At 38.0% G+C, this 24,603-nt stretch overlaps 1 long non-coding RNA gene across 1 annotated transcript; it reads right to left on the reverse strand.

Moving 5' to 3' along the window:
- Positions 1-642: 642 nt before the first annotated feature.
- LOC111193117 (uncharacterized) lies at positions 643-21,505 on the reverse strand. The gene is made up of 3 exons (XR_002650277.2): positions 16,098-21,505; positions 13,470-13,550; positions 643-3,158 (listed from the first exon to the last, which is right to left on the reverse strand). It is a non-coding gene; the product is annotated as an uncharacterized LOC111193117 (long non-coding RNA).
- Between the last annotated feature and the right edge of the window lie 3,098 nt (positions 21,506-24,603).

Consider the following 24,603-nt stretch of genomic DNA (forward strand, 5'->3'; position numbering starts at 1 on the left):
CCAACCTGTATGACTCCCAAGCAAGCAAACTTTACAGTCTGTTACTGTTATTAAAAATATTAACAAAACACCAATGATATAGTGGTTACTCAGGGAGAACACATTTTGAAAAAAAATAGGAAGACGGGCCACTTTCCAGAAGCCTGAAGATTTGGTCCACAGAGCATGCTTCATTTGTATATGTGTACACGCTTTTGATATTCACTTTATGCTGACATTGTCATGTGACCTTGTTAATAATTCTGTAGGTAACTATATAATGTCTTGAGTCATTTAAAGTTTTCGAGCATCTCTTTTTTTTTCTAACCTTTGAGAGAAACAAGTTATTTCATGTGAAGCACTACTATACTACTATAATAATGGTAGAGACATAAGTGAAATATCTACTGGCAACATATTTCATTTTTATTCTCGCTCTGCTGAGAACTGATGCAACGTTTAACTGTATTGCTGTTTGGTCCCAAAGGCTGTGTGTGTATATGGAACAAAATGGTCTAATGGCTTTTGTTAATGTATTATTTAAAACATGTCTGTATGTCTGTGGCTTTCTCCCTCACATGCTCGCTCCCTCTAGCTTGTCTGGTGGGTAGCACATTAAATGATCAATACTATAGAACTTAGTGAAATAAGAGTCAACAGGAGAACCTTTAATGACACTGTTTTATTGTTGGCTTGCTATTAGAACAGAGCAGATATTCAGAGCAGAACAAGTATTACAATCTGTACAGCACCTACTTCTTTTACTTTTTTTTTTTTTTTACTGGGCCTGATCTTTATTTATTAATTTTTCATACATGGCATTTACAAAATTAATTAAAGCCAAGAGATTCATACAAAAAAGAAGCAAGGGAAGACAAAATCAACGAGGATAACTGATGCACCATACATGCATAAAAAATCTTAATTCAGCTATATTTTAATGATCCACTTAGAAGGAAAATTGTCTATTATGCAGTGCCACCTGTGGCAGCAGAACATTAAGTGTCTTGCCTAAGGGCACAACCAAGAATTCATGTGATTTAAACACACTGTCTTCTGCTGCTACACTAAATTGCCAAAAGTATTTTTTGTCTGCCTTTGCACACATATGAACTTGAGTGACATCCCATTCTTAATCTGTAGTCTTTATTATATTATCGACCCACCATTTTTGTAGCTATAACAGCTTTAACAGCTTTAACTCTTCTTTACACAAAGAAGAAGGCTTTTCACAAGGTTTCGGAGTGTGTTTAAAAAAAAAAATTACATAAAGCTCTATATGCATTGTTCTTGAGATCTAAAGGCTACATGAGGTTTGGAGGTCTGTAGTGACTGACTCTGCAGAAAGTTGGTGACCTCTGTGCACTATGTGTCTCAGCCCACAGCATCCGCCCAACCTCGCTGTGTAATTTTATGTGGTCTATATCTTTTTGTAACTGAGTTGTTGTAATTCCCAGTCACTTCCACTTTAAACTGTTATAGTTTCACTGACAGTTGACTGTGGACTTTTTTTTATTAGTGAGAAGATTTCACTACTGGACATGTTGCACAGGGGACATCCTATCATGGTACCCCGAAGGAAATTAAATGAGCTCCCAAGAGCAACCCATTCCTTTATTATTGTTTGAAGAAACAGTCCGCATGTCTAGGTGATCGGTTTTACACACATGTGGACATGGAAGTGATTGCAACACCCGAAATCCATGATTTAGATGGGTAAGTGAATACTTGTGGCAATATAGTGTATCTCACCTTTCTTAACATTTAGATTACGAGCCACTTACCAGCTTCTAAAGTCAACACACAATCAGGAACTTATTCAGAACTCATATTCAGAGATGCAACAAGTGTAAAAAGTTCCTAAAATACCTTGGTGGAAAAGATGAAGGTTGGCGGTCACCCCCTGTTTGTGATTAGGTGTTGTATCGCTGCCCTCCAGGGAAGGCAGTAGGTTGTATAGTTATCTCCTGATGGGGCAAAATAACTACCCTGAAACCACACAACCTACTACCTCACCCTGTACGAACATCAGGAACTGTCTCGTAGGGTGAACAGAGAAAAGGCGCAAGGCTGGACATGTGCATTTAACTTTCATTTTTAAACTGACCTTATAGAAGAGAAAGAAAGAACTTAACTTTCAGTCCACTGAAGCATCTCTATTGGTGTCTATGAATGTCTACAAATAAAAAAAAACCCAAAACATTTATTCTTGATATAGTTAGTTATGTGCAGTAGTTAAGCCTAACTACTAGCCTAACTAACAATATAATTTCAATACAAACCTGCAAAGCAAAAGATGAAAGTTAAACATGAATAGGACAATAGTTCAACACTCATTACAGACACTGAATGCATCATTCAAGTCAACACAAGCATGCACAGTGGGTTTGCAGAATATTCATTCACTATACTGTCTGCTCACTTCTTCTAACTACTCAAACAGCTGCTTCCAGGAGTTCCATAGTATACAAGCATCACAATAACGGGTATTATAAGCCAGCACTGCAGTGTGCAGCCGCAGCCTCAGGGTATGGAGAGACATAAAGACACATAATAACTGCTTTTTATGAATTCAAGCAACTCACATACATACTGCAGGCTAATTAGGCTGCATGACAGACAGTCAGTCCAACCCCAGGTCACGTGAGTGGCTTTGCATCTCGAGAATCCCATTGTGCATGGCGATGATATTATAGCCACTTCAGGAAAGACAGTAAGTTGTATAGTTATCTGACAGGAAGGGTATGACCCTAAAACTATACAACCTACTACCTCACCCCAAAGGACAGCGAATTGCACTCCTGATCAGCTGCTGGTCTGTTTTAGGCCGGGAAGAGGGCTTTGTGTGTACAGCAACAAGAGAACAGCATAAATACAGCATTTACTTACAGTACAGTACAATTAAATATATCTCTCTGCATAGTCTATTTAAGAAACTTGGGATCAGAGCATTAGTGGACCCATGTTTTTAAACCCACAACCATAATATATAACCAGCACTCTAACCACTGAGCTCCAGTGACACAAAGTAAAGTACTTAGAATAGATACACACTGTGTTTAAATACCTCTAAACACAACAATTACTTACCTACAATACAGTACCTGAAATGCAGGAGGCTGTAGCTGTCATTAAATTTTTCCTGTGTATTTTGAGGTCCCGTTACTTGTAGTCTCTGCCTGCAGAATGAAAGAACACTGCAAACAGAAAAAAAGCAAAAATATAAGCTTTTTTTTAATGTTTAAAATCAAGCAAGTGAATATGCAGGTACATCCTAGTATAAAAATATATATATTTAAACGTGATCTAAAACTACATTATTTGACGAATATCTACCGTACTAAAGTGGAACTGCTTTTTGGTTTATTTTCTACCTTTAAAAGGTTCTTCACACTCCCACACCGCTACCAAAAATAGTTCTTTTATGGCATCCCTCAAAAAACTCCTTGAATCACCTTTATTTTTAGTGTAAGCTCACATTCATATTTTCTTTTTTAAACAGACTGCCTGGAATGACAGTCCACTGTAACGTTGGGTAATGCTTCTTGGAAGAAATAGATGAGACAATCTCAGCTGTTGCTATGCAACACATTTGCGAATCTGCTTGGTCAGGTGACAAATCAAGCATTTGCTTTTTAATTTGAAACATACAGCTGCAGAACACATGCATATCGTTCTAATACATATTTCTATGTTCCTTAACTACTAAATGTAACTACTGTGTGAGAAACACAAAAATTGTCAATGGTAATTACATCTCAAATACAGTAAATTTTTTCACAAATTATGCTATTTGTGGAATTGATGCAGTGCAGAAGTGCCGATTCACATCTCTTAATTCTATTTTTGATTTTTTTATGTGTATCATGGATGAGGAAAGATTTATTCTTCTGCCACGGACATTTTATCTTATCAGGAGAGATACAAATAAAATAAATCATAGCAACACTGAAGTTATTTTTAATACTACAAGACTATTGCCAATCAGACTTTATAAAATAGCTTAGCATTTGTTGCATTACTGCTTTAGGGACACCTAGCTGATGCCTATAGTTTCTAAAGTGATAGATTAGATGACTTTTTTTGATGCATCCTGCAGTCAGCTTTTGGGCTGAACTTGCTATAACGTTCTGACCTGGCTATGCTGAAAGTGCATTCATGTTATGCAGAAAGTAGAGCGACTGTTTTTTTGTCATTTTAAGTCAGTTTCCTGAATTTGTCTTAATTTTAAATTTACATCACATCACATTACTTACATTATGCCCATCTCTCAGTATTGTTCAAAGGTTTTCATGCAGTTGCCTATTTTTTTTTATGACATAGCAAAATGCTCAGTCAGAGCACAGTCAGAATAGTTAGCAATAACTATACTTTAATTATGTATTTCACTGTCATTAAAATTCTATAAACCCTGTTTTTAATCCTGCCTTTGGGGAGTGGCAGGTGGCAACTTTACAATGTCTGATTATTTCATTTATTGGATCAATAGAAATTAGGGCTGCATAATGGAGGATATTGTAACAGTTTTTACTTTGATATATCTATATATAGCAATATTTTAAAATACAGGGTCAGTGTATCCAAGGTTAGACTAATATTAATAATATTGGGCAGATATAATCTGCCTGTGGTACAAATATCATGAAAAATGAGAACAAAGCCAAATTTCTTTTTCTAACAAAAAGCAGCAAAGCAATTATAACATTACATTGAATTACTCTTATGTAACATTATACAACAACTAATGCATGCCCACATTATGATTAACATTAGTGGCAATTTTTAAAGTGAGTAATATGTGAAGTGAGCACATGTAAACCCATACTTCTCATAATCAGACACTGCTATGTACAGTAGGTCATACTGCTAAGATAAGAGCTCGCTTTTTTAGCTGCCTCCCTTGGCCATGTTATGACTGTCCACTGAAGGACCCTGGGTGCGAACAGGAGAAATCCAGACAGCAGCGTGAAAGGAGTGAAGGCTAAATACAGAGCCCGAGGGTGCTGTGGCCCCAGGTTAACGGGCACAGGCCCGAAACAACTATTTATACATGGGGGAGGCTCCTGTTACACATGTGCGGTGCTGGCTAGAGTGAGCAGCAGGGGGGAGCGCTGTTCTGAGACAGACACTGTGACCTCTCTATCACCTCTGCATGCAGCTGATACAGGAATTAAGAGTGAGGGTGAGCACAGTGAGCTAACATTGCTAATGGAGCTGACATGTACGTACAGTAATGCACATGCTCAGGCCTGCAAACAAGCACTAATTAATGCCTGCAAAATTTACTAATTTACAGAAGCAAAACATGTAATGCAAGAAACAATGTGTTGAGTCTTACCAACACAAACACATATGTACAGTAGATATAAATTTATTATGTACATGCAGAATAAGATTAATACAATATTGAATTTTAGCACCATATTGGTTCTATGGCTGAATAGGTCCATGTCTTTCCAGACTGACTCAACTCATAAAGGTAACAACCTTTTCAGAGGCCATTTTCTGAAAAACTACACTCACATGACTTTGAACACAGTGTCATAAGGCTAAAAGTTCCTTAGTTAAGGTTAAAAAGTAACAGTAGCAGGAAGTTACCTGCTGAGATTAAACTCCTGACCTCCTGATTTATAGCCAGACTTGCTGACCACAACCACACACAAAATGCACACAATGGAGTGAGCACAATTAATCTTCCAGTGAGTTCCTAAATTAATCAGATTTCATAGTAGCTTGATTCCTACTGTAATCTCAAATTAGCAAGAACCCACAGGATGGAATTTCACATCCTCAAAATAATCGAAAACCTTTCCACAATCAAACCGCAGAAGCATATAGCATGAGCAAAATGTCATTTTAATAATAACATTTGCTGAGAAAATGAAGTAACAGTAACTGTAGCAGAGATCAGCGCTTCAGACATTTTGTAATGCCCCAGAGGTTGACACAGGAGAGGGTCTGCTGGGGGGGTGCTTCAGTGGGCAGGCTTTGAATTTGACTGCAGACTTCAAAGAACTGAGGAATGCATAGCAGCCAGCCATCAATGAGCTCTGGATGAGTCTTTCCTCAATCCAGTCACATTACGATGCTGGCGCATTCTACCAAATGGCTCGCTACCAAATGGTTGCATAGTCCACAATACGGCTTGACCTCAAAACAGTGTACATACAGTAATTTGTCATGAAGTACAAGACAATACAAAGTAGAAACTTAGCGCCAGACCAGATTTGATAATGATCACAGTGATGTGTCATGAGTTAGCCTTCATTGTTCCCCAAAGCTGAAATTTCCTGGGCTAGCTCAGAACATCTGAGGCTGTTTTCTATGTGCACTGGCCAAATTCAGCTAGTTAGTGCCAGAGTTTCCAGCAGAGTCTGATGGGTGACACAATATGAGAACGCACCTCAGTGACAAGCCAAAATAAAGTTATCAGGCATTACTTACACCGATCGTTTCTGACTCATTCTTCTGTATTCATTCAGGAGACCAGCTGCATCCTGTTTTCCATTCAGACTGCTGGCAATTGCCGACAGCACCTGAGGACCAACCTCCAATTTCAAAAGTTCAGCACTGATTATACTGTACTTCTAGTCAGTGAAGAGCTCTGACTTCACTTGACTTTACAGTGTAAGGCTACATGAGGTCAGGCACCCGAACACAGACTAATTTTCAGTTTGTGAGCCCTTTTTAGTTCATTGGGCTAATTAGCGAACTTGGTATGAACTGCAGGACCTGCCCTATTTTAAGTGGACCAGGGAATGGTGAGTGCTGAAGCAGCAGCGGGCAGGCACTGGTTGATGCAGAGGTACCCAGCTAGCTGACAGAGACGACCTGTCAAGACTGTCGCATTCTCGAACCCTGTGCCCTGCGTTGGGAGACAGAAATGCATCTGTTGCTAGGCTATTAATAGAGCTCCATTCGCATACTTCAACCCTGTTCAAAGCCCCGCAGCAGACCCAGAGGATCCCTAACCTTAAGCAGTGCATTAGCAAACGACACTATTATAGCTAAACAGCTCTAATCCCTTCCAGCAGGCACATAAGCAACTCAACAAAAGGTGCCCTGTGTAAAACAATCGTACGTAAAAAAACAAACTTTGCTTCCTCTAAATTTCAGCAGAACATGGAACCTGCTTTGAACCTCCTTTAAGTTTTTGCTTGAGCAGTTTTCCCTTACATATGCAGATGCATCACATTGTGATATCTCATGCCATGCAGTGATGCCATCTGCTCCTTGGAACTCTAACCAGGCGGAGGCCCATGGGAGAGGGACTCAACAACGCTCTCTCTGATAGATGCATGCTCTAGAGGCCCCGTGTGCTCGCCGCAGTCGTATACGAGGTGGTGTGGAAATATGTGTGTAGTGGGCACAGTTACGCAATGTGGTTCCTAATTCATTTTCATAAACACAATATGGATGGTGTTGTGTGCCAAGCTGAAGCAGGATGCAGCCTAAAGAAAAGGACACGGGTTCATTTCAAGAAGAACGCTTTCCAGATTAGCATTCCTTGCTTACTGAATGTCAGCAAACCTGTTTTGAGTTTCTAACCCATTCAGAGACTAGAGAAGCTTTGATAAAGCATAAAACACAGTTGAAAACAAACAAAAAATGGTAACCTTACAGGACAAGGCAATAGAATTATGAGCTATTTCAGATTTTGTCTAGTGACCTTCGTTGCATTTGTTAACACACATCCATTCCTGCATATTAGCCATGCAAGACATTCCAAAAAAGTTGTTATGGTAAAGAAATTAGCACTTTGGAACACTTGAAAGATGTTTCGCCACCAACAATTTCAAGCAGGTGTTATTTTTTGTCCTGTTTTTAATGCAAACACATCTTATGGTGTGCAACTATTGGCTCCGGGTAAGTACCTATCCTTTCTTCTTCCACAACATGCCTTTGTAATGTATGCAGTATGTGATTTTGCATAGTCTTGTTGAAAAGTGTATTGATGCCCCTGAAAAGGTGTCATCTTGAATAGAGCATATGTTGCTCTAAGATCTCAATGTACTTCTGTATTTACGCCTTTACAAAAATGTACTGACTCAACCCCACACCATGACAGACCCTGGATTTTGGACTGATAATTGTTGCTGTCTTAATGGCCCTTTTCATATTTATCCAAAAAGAAATCTGAAATATTGATTTGTCTGGACACACTCCCTGTTTCCACTGTGTGGTTGTGCATCTCAGATCCCAGAGAAGCAAACATGCTTCACCCATGAAGATTGTAGGTATTACTCACTGAAACTCCTCCTGATATTACGCACTGAAGAGTGTAGATGGATAAATATTCAAATCCCTTCTAATATTTCTTTGAGGTACGTCGTTTTTAATCCTTTTAGTAATGTCCCTCACACATTTGTTGACCAACTAGAAATCCTCTGCCCATCTTTGCTCCTTAAAGACTAGACTTTTACTCATTCATTACCCTCAATTGCCCCAAAACAACTTTTTTGGAATGTGTTTCAGGCCTCAAATGCAGGAATTCATATAGAATAACTAATTAAATTTGAGACAAAAAAATCTTATTGCATTTTCCATACTGTCTTAAACCTTTCTGACACAGGGTTATGTATCAAAGAAATGTCTTCAGGTACTGTGATATTGGATTTTTGCAATATTACGCATGCTCTTAGTTCCAGAAATGTAAAAAAAAAAAAAAAAAAAAAAAAAAAACAGCAATACATAGTTGTGTAGCAGTTTTAAGCACTCAGTGAACAGATATCTAGGGAACTTGTCTTGCTAAATATGTTATTAGGAAGCGCTGTTAGAGTCCCTGGTAGCATGACCAGACAGTAGAACTGTCTCTAGGATGTTTCCACCATCTGGCTGAGAAACCAAATGCCAGGCATGTGCAGAATTCCAGAGGAGCTAGCATACAGCATCAGCAGGGTAGTGAAGCCACAGTGCTAGCCACTTATGCACTGTAAGCAGGTTGTATTCCTAGCCAAACGGCTGGGGGGAAACAGGGTAGGGTAGCGGGGGGGATCAGAAGTACTGCAGGACCTTGCCAGTATTTTTTTGCACAAGTGGAAAACAACGGTTTATGGCATTGGCCCAAGGTCAGAGCTTTGAGGAGCAGAGCTGGGAAGGGTCCAGGGCACTGCAAAGCTGCTTGTTTATACCCGGTCGTTCGGCAACAATTAAGTGGCTTAATAAGAAAAGAAGAATTCGGCACTTCGCTCCTTCTTCTATCTATTTATTTATCGATTTACTAACTATTCAGCCCTATCTATTAGCCTGCTTGTGCTGATTTTCACCCATCCTTCATCGCCTCTCTTCCATACTTGACCACTCTGTGTTCACCTGGCAACTCTGGCTAATGCACAAAATGGGTGCAGAGAGTCTCCAGGCAGAAAGAAGGTCGGCCATTTTGTCGATGCTTTAGGCAGAGAAATGGATGAGAGAGTGAAGGGAATGAGAGTTTGACTCTGGAGGAGTCGAAGTCTGTTTATATTCAAACAATCACAAGCGTCTGACTTTGTCTTCCAGCCAGCCAACGTGTACTGAAGCCAATGTTTAATCGAGGAACTTGACTGATTGTGTATAATGACGAGATTCAATGCCATTCCTCAAATGAACTATTACTGTACCTCACCAAACGTGCGTGTGTGTGTGTCTGAGATGAGTGGGTATGGAGTGTGTGGGTGAACACATTGGCTGAAAGGACACACTGGCAGTTCATCATGACTAAATCTGCCATAATGTGCCCACACTGGTTACTCCAGAGTAGTGAAGGGCTCTTCTTCATGACTAAATGCATGACTAATTACTCATCCCCATTTAGTACTGTTATTCAAGAGAAGGAACAGTAAGTGTTTCATGCTTGTGTAAGGGAGGCCAGTTTAAAATGATTTTTTTACTTGCTTATGCTAAAAACACACTCTGTGCAGCCACAATATAAGTATACTTTCATTCATTTATTTGGTTTGTTTATTCTATCTAATTGACATACAGGTTTTTTTTAGACATTCATTTTTTGCTCCCTGACTTACAGCCTAAATACATGCAAAGCAATGCATGCTGGCTGAGTTACAACCGTGGGGGGAAAGCCAGGAACCACCTGTAGTACTAATGAGTTTAAGAGGATATTATCAACAGGTTAAGAGCCAACAAAACACTTACAGAAAAACTTTACTCTGCATATCACTACTGTCCAATGAAAAACATGACAGTAACAAAGTAAATTTTACAGGCAAATACGAAGTTCATTTAAGTAAACTTTTTTCTTATAATTTTAGTGCATTTGCATTGATGTATTATTCAGAATTATTTACACAATATACAAAGCAGCTATAGAGTGCAAACTTTCGAAAAAAGAAGAAGAAAGAAACAAAAAGGGAGATAATTTTTCAATGCACAGCAGAAATAAAAAAAAAATCTGTATGCTCAAAATGCAATTGCAAATGCAATATGTAGTAAGATGTAAGATGTAGTAAAATCTAAGATCAATATTACACATATTTATATATACATATATTTTCACAAAACATTCTTTTTTTTTTATTTTTTTTTTTAGAAAGTGTAAAAAAAATATGCACCGGTAGAGGCAATTATCAAAAACTACTATTCTCATACTCTCCCATACAGTGCATAGTAAATGTTCAAATTAATCAGGCCTAGTTACCATGACAATAATCACAATGCAAAGAAAAGTATATTTTGTATCACAAACCCACAGTGAATCACATTATGATAAAAAACTGGCATATTGCCCACCCCTATACTAATAGCTCCCAAATACTGATACATCCCTTATACCCACATACAGTTTAGAGTTTCAGTTTAACACAATTATCACGAATATGATAAATTGTTCTTAACAAATTACTTATAAATGTGGGTTTTCATTTTCATTTAACACAATGTGTTGTGTTATAACAGATTGTACCTCAAAAAAATATTTTATTTCTCTTTTATTATATTTGGCTGTAACAGGTTTTGAAACAGTGACCTTATGCTTTTGGAACTTTGCCATAGCCTACTGTGCTTTATGTCCTTTACCAAAAAGTAAAATTTTTATCCTAAACCCTAACCCCAAAAAATACATTTTAGCCAAAAGAATTTAATCATGTACAGCTTATAGCAGCTCATAGCTTACAGCTTATAGCAGCATATATATCTACAGCTGTTCAAAAAAATTAAGATGTATCTAAACATTTATTTTAAATGGTAGGAGGTCAAGACAGCATCACTGACATGGACTGACATTTTAATTCTCTGTAGCCAATCTGGAATGTCCTGCAGCATAAACAGGACATATTACACTAAGCGGTGAGGACCCTCAAGCATTGTTTTTTTCTTTCCATACTACTTACTTATTTCCTTTGAGGTCTGTTTATTGTATTATTGTATTGTCAAGTTTTTGTTTATTGTAATATTGTAGTGTCAAGTTTCGGCTCTGTATTTTGGATGAAAATATATTTTATTTTCTTTCTTGTATCACTTGCATTACTGTTTCTTTTATTCGGCTGCTTATCAGGTTGTGGGTAATTTAAAACTGGGTCTCTAAAGCACAAACTGAAATTTATGACTGGTTACTATTAACAAACAACAATTAGCAAAGTGGTAGCTAATGTAATTGCTATTTTAATTCTCTGTATAGCAGAAAAAGTAATGTTTCAATACTAGATTTTTAAAATGATCCTAATCTTTCCCTCTCCACCAGTTTATGCAGTGTTATAGTCTGCATCATGAAAAAAATGGTAATTTGTTTACATAATGACAGCAAAACTATTTTAATGATCCTGTAGTGAAATACTGTATCTAGCACCAAACAACACACTTGAAGGTGATGCATTATAGCACTTATAATTATACGTTTCTGTCTGTTGTGTGCTGTAAATCTGTGGCTAATGAAAACTGAAAATAAATTAAAAACTTGTTGCAGTGCCAAGGTGAAATTCGTTTTCATGATCATTCAAGTTTTCAGTCACTTAAAATGACCTGCCATCACAATGATGTTTTATGATGGCAAACAGTCATTAGCATCTTAATGTCACATAAAATAGGAAAACTCTGTTGATAAAAATCCTAAGACAGTGTCTGTCTTGGTATTGGGATGTAGGTTTCTTTTTTATATAACTACTGCTAAGCTATATCACAAACTCATATCTCAATATCTTTCTTTGCAGTATTTATTCGTAACATAATAAATAAAACCTTTATTTAAATAGTAATAAGATAACTATGTATATAATGTTTCTACTGTATCAACAAGCTGCACTGGATTATGCCGTTTGAGATGGTAGAATAAATTTGCCATACTCTTTTAATTTTAATATTTCTGTTAATTTGAACACCATATTTTAAGTGTCGTTGCGCCAGAAACCAAACCATTTTCACACACACACACACACACACACACACACACACACACACACACACACACACACACACACACACACACACACACACACTTTTGGAAATAAATCTCATTCAGATGGTAACCTGTATAGTAGCCCCAATTTTTTAATGATCTTTTTAATATTTTGTATTATAATTATATAATGATACATTCTGTAGTAAGGCTGGGCAATATAAGTTTTGCTTTTAGAAGTTATTATTTAGAAGTCATTATTTTAAGCTGAACTTCCAGCATACATATGAAATTATATAGTGCTAAACTTCATATTTATCCTGCTCAGTGTTTCTTCTTCTAAAAAACAGGATGTTACTGCAAGTCCTGTAAGTCTAGTAGGGCTTTTTCTTCTCAGTTACACATAACTCTTCACAAGTCTAACCATCGAAACAGCTACAAAACTGTCTGGATTTGGTAGTTTTCGTGGGGATCTTAACAACGAGAATATGATTGGTAGCAAGAAAGATGATGATTACAAATCCCACCTCTTATTTTCTTTCTGGTTATTTCATTGGCTCTGAGAAAGTAATTGATAGTCTGAAACATGCTCATCCTTCAGTAACAGGGGAGCTGTAGGCTGAGTTCCTGGGCTTGTTCAGTAACACTGTTTTATATGCTGTTTTTCACACTGTTAAGACTAAAATACTTAAACATAATATTTTAAAATTCTATCATAATTGGCTAATATCATAAGTAGCTCATTGTAAAATTGCTCTCACTAAAGTTGGTCCTTTTCCAGCATAATCGCTTTTGTAAAAGTCAAAGCTTTAAAATTAAACTCTAAAATCTTCAAACTGTTCAAAAAGCAATAAAGACAAAGACATGGATGAAAAAGAAACACCAAAGACAAAAAATGCCAAAATGACCTTAGACTTGAACTTGAGCACTTGAACTTGAACTTGAGGCACTTGAACTTAAACTTGAACTTCAGAATTATGGAGGCAAATAACACAATAAAACAATTAATAAAATCTGCATCTATATTACACTGTTTTTAAAAATAATTCTACAAATAAAAAAAGCTTTACAAATAGAATTAGTAAATAGGATCAGAAAATATTTTTCTTTGTATTTTACCCTCTAATTAATGCGTTCTTTAATAAAAGTAGCTCTCGTTCCTCACCTGTACTTTCTGTGGGGAGGGGTGTGTGTCCTTGCTCTGCTCCAGCAGTCAGTGTGTGCAGAGGAGCTCTAAGCTTCAGTCCTAAAAACAAAGAAGAGAAAGATCGTTATTTGTTATTTATCAGTCTTAATTATGTGTAGGTTTTATATGATTCGATGATAATGCTTTATAAATCCTAATTATTATAGTTTTTGAAGAAAATTAAAATAAAGGTTTGAAAATACATTTGAAACTATTTGAAATGATTTCATGAATCTGCATTTACACTTGCACAGTGTTTTAATCATCGTTTTCCATTTATATACAGATGACCTTTAAATACATGACATTTTCTCATAAAATCTAATGTAATATTCAGAGCATGTTAATATAATTCAATTGTAAGGATTCAATCCACAGGAACTAATGAAAACAAATGAAATCAAAGCTACACACATAGTGTAAATTACTGAGTACATCTATTCATCTATTCTAATCAGTGATGTGGACCTTATACTGACAAACCACTCCTATAATTTATTATTTAATACGCTTATATACATAATATATCATGTGGGGAGTTATGTATTATTTACATTAATAAAATTGATATGATACACAATCAACGAAAAGAAAATTAATTAGTCTTTAATGAGTTTACAGATTGTATAAAGTAGAATTAAATGTTATAATAAATAAAAAACAACACACAAATATTCAATACATTCAATAAATAAATACTAATTTCTAAGCATTTTTACTGTTGAGCTAGTGTGTGTGTGTGTGTGTGTGTGTGTGAGAGTGTGTGAGAGAGAGAGAGTGTGTGTGTGTGTGTGTATGTGTGAGAGAAAGAGACAGTGGGAGTAAAAGAAAGTAAAGAGAGAGTATGAAAGTAAAAGAGATGCAACAATGAAATGAATGCTGTTAATTATTTTGTGACTAATGCTTAATAACCATATCACTCACACTTTAAGATAATGGGCCTAAAATCGCTCTCATTATTTCTTCTCTCTCCACACACACACACACACACACACACACACACTTTTATTTAAATATGTGTGTGTGTGCATGCAGAAATGTTTATACAGTACTGAATGCGGCAAAACAACTCAAAAATGCCTATAATTGTGTAGGTAAAATGTGAATTTGAACTACGTATATCCTGCCTTTAGAAAACAAATGATAATTTTCTCCCACCATTCATGAGACCACATTATTGTACTCTGTGAGCCTGTTTGTGTGGGAGAGCAAGTTTAGCGTCCACGTCCGGGAACGTGTAATAAAAAAATTGCAGTTTGTCTAAATGATTATGTACATTAACTTACGACGTTTGTTACATATAAGTTCTTTTTTTTGTTTTTTCTCCCTCTCTTTGCTTTCACATACTTCCACACTTAATAGTCAGTGAAGTATACAAAGTGGCTAAAAGAATGGTATGTACACAGTAAGGAATAATACTTTTTTTAGCTATTGTGTGTGTAAAAGCAGTGGCAATGCAGGTAAAGAAATGTATCATTCACATGCACACACACACACACACGCACACACAGACTGAGTGTGCAGCTGTAATCCAAGGTCTAAAAAACGTTTTCTAAATTCATAAAATTAATGAAATTGCTTGGTTACTATGAATAATATAAACAACATATTTATGTATAATACAAATCACAGATGTGTGTGAAAACACAGCAGACAAAGTAAATAAAGGATGAAACAATTTCAGTTCTAAAAAAAAAATCAACTAACTTCTCTTTCAAAACTGTCTTGTAATTGAATTGATTGAAATAAATTGAAATAATTAAAATATGCAACAATGTTGGCTAATGTATACTGTAAGCACACTGCACCACAGGCCAAACCACAGTTCTGCTAAAGCATGAAAATATTTCCAGGTAGCAGAATCCATTTAAAATGAATTACGCCGCCATTTTGAAAAGAATATTTGCTGGAAAAAATGTGTTGGGTTGCAGTTTGAATTTTAAAAGTCCGGCTTACCCATATCTTATTGTTTTATTTCATCGCTTATCACTTGACAGAGTATTATTTTTTCCTTAACTATGCATTCCCTGAAAACAAATGCTGTCACTCTATATTCTTTGGCGAAATGAACAAATAGAACGCAAATTGGCATCAATTGGAATTGCAGGCCAAAATATTAATCGCGCGAAGTATGAAATTTTGTCATAGCGGTGGCTATACTTTTCAAATGTTATAGTAAAAAATATCTATGCTTAATTCAAAACAGTAAAATTTGTTCCTTTTAAATACTTTATGTCCACCAGCGATGGAGGAAAAAAGGCAGCAGTTTGAATTAATTTATAGAAATCATTCATTCATGTTTAAAGCAGTGGAGCTCTGGTGTGTTTCTAAGACACTGTATATGCTAGACTATGTTTGATTGCACAGCAGGACTGAGATTTTTCTGTGAGAGAAGGCCAACTCTCTATACGTACGTAATGTATACACACTATATGTGGTATAGAAAACATGGCTGTGTTAGAAATATCGGGTGAGGCATGGAGAGAAATCCTGAAATTTCGTAAGCCTGGGAAAGCAGTACAAACACGCACAAATATTCATGTTCAAACACACACACAAACAGGCATTAACTACACATAATAAGAAACAAATTTGAACGGAACTTACACAAATCTAACCCTGGAGGTTGTAAAAGCGCACGCGTTCGCGTCAGGATTTCGGCAGGCCTCTCTGCTTTTCGCCCAGCCGTCTTCTGCCAAGCCGTATTCGCTGTGGAGGCCTGGAGATGATGGAGAAGATCCAGAGCAGAGAGGGGGGCTCGAGCTGAATTTGCCCACTCTCCTCTCTCTCTGCAGCAGCCCAGAGCTCCAGGTTAGCCCCCTGATCCACGGCGAGCCCGGGCCCAGGCCTGCAGGCTCCGCTGGCTGTGTTAAAGCGGCTGGCTGGGCCTCAGCAACAATAGGAGGCCACGAGGGTGTCTGGGAGGCGTGTGTGAAGCCCGTCTGCGGAGCGCAGCCTCGTTGCAATGAATGGAGCATGTTAGAAAACACACAATTAGCATGTCTGCTGCATGCAAATCAGCATGCAGCTCCTGCCTTCGCTTTGGCTGGGCCTGAGGAACATTTAACAGGCTGGAAAAGGCCCCCCCTCGTCCTCCTCCTCCTTCCGTTTTCCTTCTTTCCTTCTTCCCCTCCCCTCGGCTCTGCGTCTCTCAGTCATGCCTTTTCTCTCTCGTCCTTCTTTTTCCCTTTTCTCCTGAGTTCTGAACCATCATCAGGTCCTAACTTGGAAAAGCATGGTATTCTGAAGCAAGTCCAAGGAGGCAGTGGTGGTGGCGGCAGCAGCGGGGATTCTGCTCGAGTTCTTGGAGCAAGTGTGCAAGCAAAAACCAAAAATCTGCCCCACGGAAGTGGAACCACGCTCCCCTCCTTTCGCTTGCCCCCCTCTCGTGTTCCTGTGTAACATTTTCACAGTGCAAATCTGTGCACCACTTTCCGTCCTGTGGCCCAAATTTTTTTTTTTCAGTCTTTTGTGAGCAATTGGCACCTGTCCCAGACAGAGCTCCTGCACACTACTAGCCTTGACTGAATTGAGAAGGAGGGAGGAGGAGAGGGAATGAAAGAGAGGGTAGGAGGAGGGCAGCAGTGGGCCAGTACTTCCAAAAACGTGTACCTGGCACTATTTGGCAGGCTAGGGCAGCGTTATCCTCGACGTAAAGAAACAAAAAGCGCTTCAACGCTAGCTTTCCCACGAGTGTTAAGGCCGAGCTGAAAGCGGCGTGGGGAGGCCCACCCTGGGCCAAAGCACGGAGTGCCCTCCAGTCAGACAGATAAGAACCTACCTACAGAATCTCTTGCCTCCGTAAAAGCAAAAAGATCTGCCTCTCTGTGTCGCCCAGTCCGAAATCGCTCTTCGAAAACTACAAAAAACACCATGAAGAAAATAGCCGCCAATTTTTTTAAAAAGTTCAAATCGACAACAAAAGCGAAATTTCCATTGTGCAAACAGTGGCGCGTGCAAAAAAGGCAAAACAAAAAATTGAAGCAATGCGCTGGAAAGCGTGACTTGTTGGCAGGGTTTTGGGTGGGCTGCAGTGCAGCGTGCTGCTGCAGACAGAGGGTTAAATCCTCTTAGGAGAGCTGGAAGCCCTCCCTCTCTGGCTGGGCCCGCCGGTGGGGAGGCCCTCGCAGCAGCAGAAAAAGCAGCCGACGTTTTTTTTTCCCCTCTCTCCTTTTTTTCCTGCCTCTTTTTTCCCTCCCTCCCTTCCTTACTTGCTTTCTCTGGCGAGCTCCATGCAGTCTCCCCCTTGCGAACAGCTTAAAGAGAGGAGTAAGTAGAGGAAAGAGGGGAGCATGTGAGGAAAGGGAGCGAGAGAAAGTGAGTGAGCAAAAGACAGAAAGAGAGCGAGAGAGAGAGAGAGAGAGAAAGAGAGAGAGGGGCTGACTAATGTTGAAATATGAGACTCAGTGTGGTGAGCCTCTTTCTCATCATATGTCCCACATGGTCTTGCACTTGAGAGAGAGAGAGCGAGCTAGAGTTAGAGAGAGAGAGAGTGGGAGGGTAGAAATGCAGAAAATCCAGGGCGGGAGGAGTAAAGAGATAGAGAAAGAGGGAGGGAGCGAGGGAGTGAGTGAGTGTGACATACAATCCACTCCTCCCCCAGCGTGCAGACTCTGTATGCACTCTCACGCCATTCTGGAGCTTCATGCAGACATAATCCAACTAAACACACAGGAAGAGAAAGCGAGAGAGGAAGAAAGATCAGAAAGAGAGAGCTGCATAGAGCAAAAGAAAAGCAGAATCTATCTGCTCGCCAACAAACCTGCAGTCAAACGTGGTCCGTTAAAGCACTTCGGCACTTTGAGCTTCACTCTGCTGTGACTATTTCCAAAACGAAGGCTCCACAGTCCTTCACGAGTGGCTACTCCAACGTATCCTGTGAATTTCAGCATTGCCCAAATTCATACTCTCAGCCAATGAAAGTGAAGCAGAAAAACAAAGCTCCACCCCTTCCACACTGCTTCCCTCACGTGCCCTCTCTCTCTCTCTTTTTCTCCCTTGCTTAATCCCCTACGCTTCCATCCATCCACCCCACCCACTCAAATCCCGCCCTGCTACAATGATAGAGCGAGCGAGCCAAAAAAATGCCAAAAATATCTGAACTAGAACCACACCTCACTAGAGTGCTGCAGAACCAACACTGCATATTCATGCTTTATCAGAGTTCCTTCTGCTCTCCTCCTCCATTGCTATTTTTTAACCCCCATTTCATTCTGTCCTTCCCTCTTTCTCTGTATCTCCCACCACTTTCCTTCCTTTTCACCCTCACTGACGTTTGCAGTTCTCCATTTAAGGTCGCTTACTGTACCGCTACTGTAAAGCAAACAGAAAACGGAAAAAGAAGAAGAAAAAAAAAAAACAATAAATAAATTTCCTGCCTCGTATGCAGTTCACTCAGTCCAGAAAACCCGGCTGGACTTGGCGGCACTCAAACTCCCCCCTCCCTTCTCGCTAGCTCTCGTTCTCTTGCCCCCCTCTCTCCTGCTAAAGTAATGGGAGTGGGGAGAGAGAAGGGCAAAGACAGCAGACGCTAAAAACCTCAGCCTGCGTAAGCGGACTTATCTGATATGTGTTTTCAATGTCTGATTATGTTTGTTTTTTCCCGTTGAATGCTCAAGATCAGATGACCCAGAATAGGAATGAGTCGAAAGAAAAGGTGGGGGAAACTTTCTTCTGCTTTCTGTCCCGTAGTGTCTAGGTGCACTTCGTAAATGCCCTGATTCCATGGGTTCTAACATGGCTGCTACTGTAGCTGGCTCTGGTGTGTGTGTGTGAGTGTGTGTGTTTAGGACTGTGGGGGCGCACCCATTCCCTCCTGGACTGACTTTGGTTCGGAAGGCTGTTTCGTGTCTGTCCACACACACACACACACACACACACAGGCACTCAATTCAATCCTGCCACATTACTTGATGGGCAGAGTCCGAAGATCCGAGGATTCAGCCCAAGCTGTGAAACAGAACGGGCTGAAAGAAGAGTGGGTTAGAGCCTTGAACGGATCGTTCTTTCTGGAGTGTGTTGAACCATAATGTTCAGAGAAAGAGAGACAAGAGCAGAAACCTTGTCGGTGAAGGGGTTCTCTCTACGTCACATCTCGCCACAGCTCCTAACCAATCCACAGCCCTATTTCTAGGGGGCAGATGAAAAATACGTATATATATTTAATTGCATACTTCCAATACACATATATGTCGCACGGTGCCATGCGCAAGGGTCACTTAAGGACATGAAACACTTCTGCTTACACACTGCCAGCCAACTACTAACAACCTGAGCTTCGACACGGCCTGACACTTCTAAACACTCATTGCATTAGCTGTACTGACTAGCATTGGTGTCCAAACGTTTGTTAACAAACCTCCGGAAAACAGAAAAAAGCTCGAGTGCTAAGTTCAAGCTTGTATTACAGGTGTTGCAGCACGTATGGCATTTAACTCAAATTTAATCAATCACACTTGTAAGAAAATGCGAGCATGAGATATTAAGCAACAAGACAATAAAGAACATTCCGAGCAGCTAACTGCTAATGCTAACCCTGACTCCACACAGACTCTTTAGCATGCAGAGCAGACATCTACATTCATTTACAATAGGCTACTGATTATATCCACGTTCAGCTCTATTAAAATGAGCCTTCACATACAACGGAATGGCACAGTGTTTTTTTTTATAGCAAACAAGCTGCAGTGGACAAGTGGACTGTCTGAGTTAACTTCTAAGCATTCAAACCAATTCACTCTCCCACACTCAGGCAATGTATAACACAAAATGGCCGCTACCGCCATCTCACAGACACAGTCGGCTAACCCTTTACTGTCATAACGAACGCCGACGACTGAAAATATACTGTATTGTTATTTTTGAAGAAATAAAACTGATTGTGGAACAATGTTTCTTGCTGTGTGTTTTTTCTTTTTCTTATACGTTTAATAAATTTTAATTATGTTGGCTAACAGTATCTTACACAAGGATGTTAGGAGTTTAACAGTAAAAATGGCTTAATCGCACGCTACTTGATTAATCTAGCTCAACATGGAAGAGCTTTATATCTAGCTAGAAATTTATTTTGAGCTAATTTTGATAATACCAGTATAGTTTTTCAATAATTTAAGCACACCCCCAGCTAAAATTCTAACGTATCAAAAAGCCAACAGTGAGTACTTATAGACGAGAAGCATACACTCAGTAAACAAAGAAGTAATATTTTCAGTTATTTTGTGCATTATATTAGATTTAGAATTAAAAATATAACATAAATGATTAGAACTGCCCAAATCGTATCAACAAAGCAGTTCTTCACCTGAGAATCTCCACAACAAGTGTGCTTCGGGAGACAAAATCAGGATCACGTCACTTAGGACTAAATCCTGTCAGGCTCACAGGAACAGAGAGCACTCAATAAAGACCATTAGATGCAGAAATGGCCAAGTACCCAGGAATCACTATCAATCATCTCGGAGTTCCTCTAAGCCGGCGCGATCCGCAGACACCGATCCGACATCTAATAAAAAGCCGACCCAGGCCTTTTGAGATGGTCTGACCTCTGACCCCTCCACGTGCCTAAAGGACTGCTTCATTACTCCCCACCGAGTGAGATGGGAGGGTCACAACCCCTGGGTCAAAAGTGGCTGTTTTAAACCCATTGAGAGGCTGGGCTGCTTGTTTGACTTGACAAGGTAAAGACTGCGCACACATTAAGTGTCGCTGACAAGAGGGTCAGCCCCTGAGGGATGACCTCCGAGACCCCTGACAGCACTTCTTATTAACTAGCATTGACCTGTGACCCCTGGAGTCAACCAAGCGTGACCACGTTCTCGCTCCCTCCCGCCACACACACACTCACACAGGCGCGCACGCATACTTACGCACTAACAGGTCGCTCGCTCTCGCACCTATATAATTAAGGCACACCGCAGGAACAGTCCCACTGATTTACTACAAAACATGTACATAAAATTAGCTGCAGTTAGTTAACTTTTAGCACTTTTTGCAGCTTTTAATTTTTTTGCAGCTTTTGAATTTTCTAAAGAAGAAAAGTCCTTATTTAAAAAAAACATCAACATGATCGATGTGTAAATCAGATCACAAGTTTATTCGTTTCAAAAATTTAAAGGTATTTTATAATTATTATGAGTATTACACAATTTGTTTTCTAAAAATGCTAAATTTAGATTAGATTAGATTATATTTATTACAAAGCCATAACATAATTCTAAATATTACATTAATTTCCTGGTGTATCACATTTGAGAGAACAACTAAATAATTTAAGCGCTATTTTAATATAGTTAAGAACATTTAATTCTCAACTTAACATACAGTCTTATGCAAAACTTTGGGCACCCTTCGCCAAATTACACATATTGTTGTTTTTTAACAGAGCTCACATTTCTGAACATTCTAAAGCATCATTGCTGTTTAATAGCTTAATTCAATGTACTAAAACGAATAAGAAATGTGCATGCGAAATAATGGCACATTAAATACATTGTTTTATTTTTTTTTTGCAGGGATTGTGTTTAAAATGTATAAAATAATTGAATGCTTGATTATAAGCTGTAAAGGGTTTGTTAATTTATTTGTTTGTCAAAAAATGAACCAAATATGTGAATTGGTTAGGGATGCCTGAAATTTTGTTTATGCAGAACAAACTTTTTTCATTTTTAAGTTTCATGGTAAATCAAATCTTGTTCAGAAGAAATTAAACATATTATTTAGTGTATGTAAATTAAAACAAAAGAGTTTGAATGTGTTTTATCAACATATTATTAATCACAATAAACATACGAAATTGTGCTCAATGCACCTACTTTTAATATTGGTTTAAACCTATTTTAAAAGAATAAATCATTCTGTTTGGGAAATAGGTTCATTAAATCATAATTTTGAAAAAACTAAATTTGCTAAAGACATATTTTGATTATTTGAATGATCGTATTCAAATACGTTTTTAATTCCTCTAATGTATCATATTATTAAATATAAATAAGGATAGCAATAAAAGACATATTGTATAGTCAGTAGATCTTCCATGCTCAATTAAAAACTTCTGCATGCATTTGCATTAACTTAAAAAAATGATGGCTTAATAATTACATTTTATAAAACATCTACAGCTACATAAGTACAAAATAAAGTCCATATTTGAATAAAAATGTAAAACTGTAATTTATAGGAATATAAATTTATATTTATAGTAATATATTCAAAACCAAAATCAAATTGTAAATTTTGCTAATTTTATCAAATACATAATCACTAATTGTTAAACTCTGTATATTTAATGCAGATGTAAAACCGCTTAAAAAAGTGCTTTTATATTTTCCTAAATAATGAACTGTCTACACAACATTTTATAAAGTGTATTACTTCCAAAGAAATAAGGATCATTTATCCAATGTAATGCTTACTGGATGTTTCAAATTAAAGCAAAAACAATTACATGGTAGATTATAAAATGCATATAAATGGTAGAATTTAATCACATAAGCATTGTAGATCATGCACAAATTGTGTTTTATGTCAGATGGTGCATTAAAATTATGACAGAAACTGCCCGCGACATATATCCATGCAAATGGTGTCAAGACTTAAATCTGAGATTTAATTGCAAAAACACACTTTTTAAAAGAAACCTATTTTCTATATAAATGCTTCTGAAATAATTTCTTGTTTTTGATAAGTCTTAAAATATTTCCAACACTTACAGGACAAGATATTTCAATCAATGTTGTTTTCGGGTAATCAACTGACAGATCTGATATCTGACAAACAGAAAAGCAATCGATTAACATGCGACCAGACAAATGAGAATATGTAAAACTTAACTCACCCTGTCCAACACTTCATTAAGCACTCAAAGAAACCACAAGAAGTGAAGATGAAATTAGGCTGGAGTGTGAAAGAGCTCGGCAGTCTCTGAAAGCAACTCTGAAGTGCAGTTCACTCCTGCAGTGTCCTCCTGTATGGAACTCCCTCCCTGAAGCTGGCATTCTGCACTGCCTGGCACAAACTCACACGCAGCAGAAAAAAAGGGGAACACGGAGAGAGGAGAGGAAATCTTTTTAAAAAGAGATGGCTAGACTTTCATATATAAATCTGAATTCTTTGCAGAAAAGATGAAAAAGTGACAAATGGACGATGACATTGAGGAGACAGACAATCAATATTTCAGGGCAGATAACGTTGTGCATGTGATCATGAACTTCTCACTTCTCCTCCTCATATTATCAATGCTTTACATATTCTGTGATAAGATGTTTTCAGTAAATGTTCTATTTAATTGCATGATAACCAGCAAAAAAACAGCTGGAATATATTTTGCACAATTATATTTTTGAAGTGCCCAGGAACCTCTTTTTGTTGCAAGTAATAAAGATGAGTTCCTATATAAGTAATGTATTACAGGATGTATTAATAACAAAGTTAGAGGTGAGAGGCTGTGTTTTAATTTTCTGAACTTCAAGCATAAGAGCACATTCGCCTAAAAACTCTCTTAAGTGCCAGCAGGACTCCTGCACTGGGGCCGAGACCTGCCAGGAGCCACGTCAGCTTAACATCGCAACGTCCCCCAGTCGAGCCCTACACTCCCGAGCTCTCTGCTACACTTCTCTCTACCTCACCTAACACCGGCCCCTACAGAATAAACTTTCTTTATATATTTATGGTGATAAAAAGTAAAACTGGCTTTTGTTTTCAGTGTATTTTCAGTATATATAAGACATCAATTATGATTTTTTTTCTGACTATGTTCTTGATTATGATTATTTAATAACTATGTTTTTTCTATCTATTAGGCAAATTACCTCAACGGTTTATTTAAACATGATTTTCAGGATAAAAAATCAGGACTGTCAGCAGCAGGCATGCTTAATATTTTTATAACTGGTTTATATATAAAACCATATCCCTCATAATACTGTTCATAATAAAGTTATCAGTCATTTTATCTAGCAATGATACACACTGAATTAAAGATCAGTTTGAACTACTCTAATCAACACAGTAACCTTATTACAAGCAATACATAATTTCTAGAATCTGAATGTAGATATTGCCTGTTCAAAATGTGAATGATTAGATGAGATTTGTTCCTGACATCATTTAATCATTC

This window comes from Astyanax mexicanus, chromosome 2 (genome assembly GCF_023375975.1).
Source record: "Astyanax mexicanus isolate ESR-SI-001 chromosome 2, AstMex3_surface, whole genome shotgun sequence".
Classification (NCBI taxonomy): Eukaryota; Metazoa; Chordata; class Actinopteri; order Characiformes; family Acestrorhamphidae; genus Astyanax; species Astyanax mexicanus.